Genomic DNA, 6000 nt, shown 5'->3' on the forward strand with positions numbered 1-6000 from the left:
TGCTCTTGTCAAAGTTCTCAATTAGGCACTTTATAAAATATTTTATCTAAATGCAACTACATGCCATGATGCAACTATTATATACATCCTAATGCAAGTGATTCTATCAACTAATATGACATATAAACTAAATGCAAGTCCTAAGTTCACATTGTTATACCACATCAATCAAAATAAAGCGACATAGTCATTAACATAAAGAGGAAAAAGGAGATTGGAAAGATCATACCATGCGGTCTTCATGATCCTCATGTCTCGGATGTGGCGTAGTCATTCAATGTGAACAAGGATAGAACAAACACAATATATACAACAATATATACATGACTACACTATAAAAGAAATAAATATGTTTTTGGGTTTTTCAATTTTCACATTTTTATGGTTTTTCGAAATTTTTCAAATTTTTTTTGGATTTTTGAATAAAGGTTAAGTTAGAATTCCCCATCCCCACACTAATATGGGCATTGTCCTCAATGGCCAAAATGATGGGAAATTATGCAAACATGATGCATGATTTCAACACTAAATGCAAGCTACACTAATCTATACTACATGATGCATGGTTTTTGTTTATGACGGAGAGGATAATTTAGATTACCTCCCGTTGTGTATGCATTAACTTCCCCAAACCGATCTAGACATTATTGCTAATGTCCTAAGGATGGGTGTAGTTCATGCACACACTATGCAATGCATGAAACTAATTTTGACATTTTGGATTTTGAAAGGTGGGAACAATAAAATGAGAACACCTCAATGGAGCCGAGGTGTGAGTCCTCTATGGTGCTAGGACTACTCCAATAATGATCAAGATTAATAAATAGAACAAAGAGAGAAATAGACAAACCTCAAGAGGGTAGGAGCCTCTAAAGCTTGCTAATCTTCCATCATATCATCATTATCATCACCTTCCTCACTAGAAGCGGTCTTGTCACCACTTTCTCCTTCACTTTCTTTTTCACCTTGCTCATCATCCTCTTCTCCTTCTTTACTAGCTTCTTCATCAATGTTATCATCAACCTCTTCATTACCAACAACCTCATTATCACCCGAAACAACCCTAGATGCACTCGGAAATAGGACTTCCCTATCCGCCCAACTAGGCAAAGGACATGATGGGTCAAGTAGTCCTTGCCTAGCTAAATTTAAGAGGGGTGGATATTGGGCTAAGTAAGCATTTTTCCGATCCTCGAAAGCTTGCTTGTGCATCTCTTGCATGAGAAGAGTCAAATAATCATTTCTTGCTTCAACACCTTTCGGCTTGAACTCTTGGTACTCGAAAGGGTAGGGTGGTGTGACAATGGAAGAGGAGGGCATTTCAATTTCACCCATTTGTTGTTGGATAATATACTCGGCCTCTTTTGATAGGGGAATTAGATAGTTGGTCCGGTGGACACTCAATCGACAAATCTTTGAAGGCAAAGTGAAAGATCTAGCCTCACTAGTGAGCCATCCATACTTGGTGTCAAGAGGGTTATGGGTAACCCACTTGTATTTGTATATCATAGTATTAATATCAATGAGATGACCACCCTCTTTCGCCTCATACTTGTTATCTTTGTTGAAGTTTGGATCAAAGTATTTAGTTAGGATAGTGACTAGGCCTCCATTCACAATAACGATGGTGCCTTTCTTCCTACAATCAATATTTAACCATCTATCCACCAAGAGCCTTAGAGAGTTAAAAGGCTTGGTGAATTCCCTTCCAACGTTCAAAGCCGACTCAAGAAGAACAAAATCGAGTTTGGTGAAATGGTTGGTGTCTTTTCTCGCAATGATGGTGTTACCTATGACCTTGTGCCACACTCTAATGCCCGGATGGTGGACTAATAGAGCACGACTAGCATGAAAGTCTTCAAATTTCCTTCCGGAAATCGCCTCCCAAAGAGGGTCGGGGTCATACTTGCCAACATTCTTAAAATAACTCGGTGAATCACTAAGACCCAAAGCTTTACCGATTTCCTCAAAGGAGATGCGCCTACTAACATTAGCTAGACGAAACTCGATGGTCTCCATGGTCTCGACCTTGTTAACTTTCAAAGAACTCAAAAATTCTAAGGTAAGGGAGGGGTATGTCAATTCTTTTGATTCAAACAATTTCTCCAACCCCATGGCTTTAAAAAAGGCTCTAGTTTGCTCAAGGACACCCAACTTTTCTAAGGTATCTTCACAAATAAACTTGGTGGAAAGAAATGATTTCCTAGCAAACTTGGCAAAAGTGTCCCTATGGGATTTGGAAATGAAAATTACCTCCGGATAGTTCGAAAGTTGAGCAATTTCCGGAGTAGAGGATGTTGTTGCTTCCATGGGAGGTTGTTATTGTTGCACTTCCAAGTTTGGGTTTGCTACCACCATAGCTAATGCTTTCTTTGCTTGAAGAGTCTTTTGTCTTGTTGAGAGTGCCTTTGCCTTTGGTGCCTTTGCCTTTGTTGCCTTTGTTGCTCCCTTAGTCCTTGCCATTGATGAATAAACCAAGAAAAGAGTGAAAAATCTTCAATTTCTAGTGCACCCAAATCGTTTAAAGATGAAAGGCTTTGCCTTTATGAATTCAAAAATCGACTCAAAGGTTGAAGATTTTGTGCTTGGTTTTGATTTTTGTTGAAAGAGGAGTGATTGATTTGTTGTAAAAAGGATGTTTTGATTTGATTTTGGTGAATGTTGTTGAGGAATCGTTTTTTTGTGATGGAGAGGATGAGGGTTTTGAGGGTTATGAGTAGTGTTATGAATGAAGGAATAAATAAATGAATGTGGGAGGGGGTTTATAAAACCTGAAAAATTTGAACTGCAGGGGGAAGACGGGCGGATTCTGCTCGGGACGCCCGGATTTGGCCTGTTCTGGGTTGGGAAAAACTCGCCTAAAAACGGGCGTCTTTCAGTGAAGACGCTCGGATTTGCAAACACGGGACGGGCGTCTTCTACAGAAGACGGGCGTATTCCTTCACAGGGATTTTTCTTGTTTTCCTCAGGCAAGAAGACGGGCGTCTTCTTTTCAGGACGGGCGGATTTCTAAAGACGGGCGGATTCGAATGCAGGATGCCCGGATTCGCTTACAGTCAAAAATATTTCAAAAGTTTAGCTCAGAGGGACGTGCGTCTTCTACCCAATATGCCCGGATTTCCTGAAGACGGGCGGATTCTCCTGAATCCGCTCGGATTCGACCCCTTTGTACCCGGATTCAGTTCCATCCGTGTACTTTGCCAATCCCTTGCCATTTTTCCATTCTTCTTCATATCACGTGTTCTTCATTTTGGGGGCACTACTAAGGCATGGATAGCCTAGGCAATTGCCATCCCCACACTAAGCTAAAGCACTACACATTAATTGAAATTATTAGTCCCTCCCTCACTTCTCTCAAACATGATAATTATCTTGATCAAAGTATAAAAATCCGAAAATAACTAAAATGCAATATAAGAATTGAAATGCAAGTTAGGGAGTTAGAAATATTTACAAATGGTGGTTTAGGGACGACTCCACCAAACTCTCATTCTTGATGAGATGTCAAGGGGGCATGTTCAAGGTGTTGTTGATGTTGCTCAACACCTTGAAAAAGTAATCAAAAGCTTGTTCATTATCATGATAGAGGTCTTCAATAGACCTTGGCCCTTGTTGTCGGTCTTGATCGATGGCATAATGTAGGGATTAAAAATCCTTTCAAATTCGTCGTCCCAAAGACCACATACTTCATTAAGTTGATGATTGAAAATCTCTTGATTTGATGGAGACAACTTTCCCATTTCCTTTTCTTGGCCAATAAGGCCATCTTCTTCATTGCTTGTCTTTGATGAGCTTTGCAAGCTCTCTTTGTCACAATTCACTTGCTCTTTGAATGGAGCATCTTCAATTTTCTTCTTCCATTGGAGTTCCGACTTCTTCCTTTCATCCTTCCGACTATAATGATCGATCATAAAACACGGTTCATGTAAACGGGGAGCTCTCATAGTCTTGTCAAGATTAAAAGTGATACTCTCATCTCCCACTTCTAGAGTGAGCTCATCATGTTTCACATCAATCACCGCACCCGCGGTGTGTAAGAAGGGTCTTCCTAGAATGATTGGAATGTTGGAATCTTCCTCCATATCAACAATGACAAAGTCCACCGGGATGAAAAACTTCCCAATTCGTACGGGGACATCTTCCCATATCCCTAATGGTGTCTTCGTCGATCTATCGGCCATTTGGAGTGTGATATTGGTGCATTTAAGTTCTCCCATCCCCAACCTTTTACTCACCGAGTACGGCATAACACTCACACTAGCCCCTAGATCACATAAGGCTTTGTTGATCGTGGTGTTGCCAATGGTACACAGTATTGAGAAGCTTTCCGGATCCTTTAGTTTTGCAGGTGAACTCCCTTGAAGTATTGCACTACTCACCTTAGTGAAGGCGATAGTCTCAAGTTTCCGGATCGACTTCTTCTTTGTGAGGATGTCTTTCATGTATTTCGCATATGCCGGCACGTGATTGATTAATTCCGTGAAAGGAATTGAGACTTCCAAATTCTTCACAATTTCCATAAACTTTCCAAGTTGGTCATCAAATTTGGGCTTGGCTTGACGACTTGGAAAAGGAAGTCTAATCACAATGGGCTCCTTCTCCTTGACCTTGTCTTCATTTTTCTTTGAAATTTCTTCTTTTGATGATTCTCCATCTTTGGAGTTTTGCACAATTTCTTCCTTATCACTTTCTTCCACAACTTCATCCTCAACTTGCTTCTTCGGTGCTTCATACCTTGTACCACTTCTCAAGTGAATGGCACTATCCGTTTCATGTCTTGGGGGATTACTTTGAGGTGGTAATTGTCCCTTTTGTCTTTGTGAGCTTGAAGATGCTAGTTGAGTCAATTGGGTTTCCAACATCTTGGTGTGAGCTAGAATGTTGTTGATGGTGGTTTCTTTTGCTTGACTATCTTTTTGAATTTGAGTGAACAATTCTTGTTGATTCTTTTGCATTTGGAGGACCGCTTTTTGAACATCAAAACCTTTGTCATTTTGGTGATTGTATGGATTTTGGTTATGGTAACCTTGGTTTTGGTTGTAAAAGGGTCTTTGATTTTGGTTTCTCATGGGAGGTGGGGTATATGTTGTTTGAGGGTTTTGAACATTTTGGCTTTTGTATGAGAGATTGGATGGAATTTGGTGTTTTTATTGTAATAATTGCAATAAGGGGTACCACTCTTGTATGCTTGGAAAACATTCACTTGTTCATTTGTTCCCATACATTCACTTTGGTCATGTCCCAAAGTGCCACAATTCTCACATATCCCACTTGGGATTGATGAGGATGCCGTCATGGCATTAACATGATGCTTTGGTGATTTTGAGGCTTCTTCAAGTCTAGCCATAGCTTGTTCAAACTTCAAATTGATTGTGTCAATGTGAGCACTAAGTTGAGAACCTAATTGAGTAACGGAGTCCACTTCATGCCTTCCTCTTCTAGTAGCCTTGCGAGGTCTACTATATTGTGAGTTATGGACCGCCATTTCCTCAGTCTTGTTCCATGTTTGATTGTCATCAACTTCCGTGAACATTCCATTTGATCCCATGTTGAGAATGTTCCTTGAATCTTCATATAGACCGTTCCAAAATTGTTGTACCAAGAACCACTCGCTAAGTCCATGGTGAGGACATGAGCGACAAATTCCCTTGAACCGCTCCCAAGCTTCATACAAAGATTCTTCATCCCTTTGCTTAAAACCCGTAATTTGAGCTCTTAGCATGTTAGTCTTTTCCGGTGGGTAGAACTTTTTGTAGAAAGCTAGAGCCAACTTCTTCCAAGAATCTATTCCGAGAGTGGCCTTATCAAGGCCCTTCAACCATTGTTTCGCGGTGCCGATTAGAGAAAAAGGAAATAAGACCCATCGAATTTGGTCTTGAGTCACACTGAATTGAGAAATCGCATCACAATAGTCACAAAAGGTTTCCATATGAGAATGAGGGTCTTCACTAGGCATCCCCCCAAATTGGCTCCTTTCGACTAATTGGATAAAGGCGGATT

The 6000-nt window shown here is 40.4% G+C and overlaps 1 non-coding gene across 1 annotated transcript; it reads left to right on the plus strand.

The window, feature by feature from the left end:
- The first annotated feature begins 5615 nt into the window (after positions 1-5615).
- Positions 5616-5722, plus strand: LOC141604432 (small nucleolar RNA R71). Its single transcript, XR_012526132.1, has one exon. It is a non-coding gene; the product is annotated as a small nucleolar RNA R71 (small nucleolar RNA).
- Positions 5723-6000: the final 278 nt, after the last annotated feature.

The sequence above is a fragment of the Silene latifolia genome, chromosome 9, assembly GCF_048544455.1.
Source record: "Silene latifolia isolate original U9 population chromosome 9, ASM4854445v1, whole genome shotgun sequence".
Lineage (NCBI taxonomy): Eukaryota > Viridiplantae > Streptophyta > Magnoliopsida > Caryophyllales > Caryophyllaceae > Silene > Silene latifolia.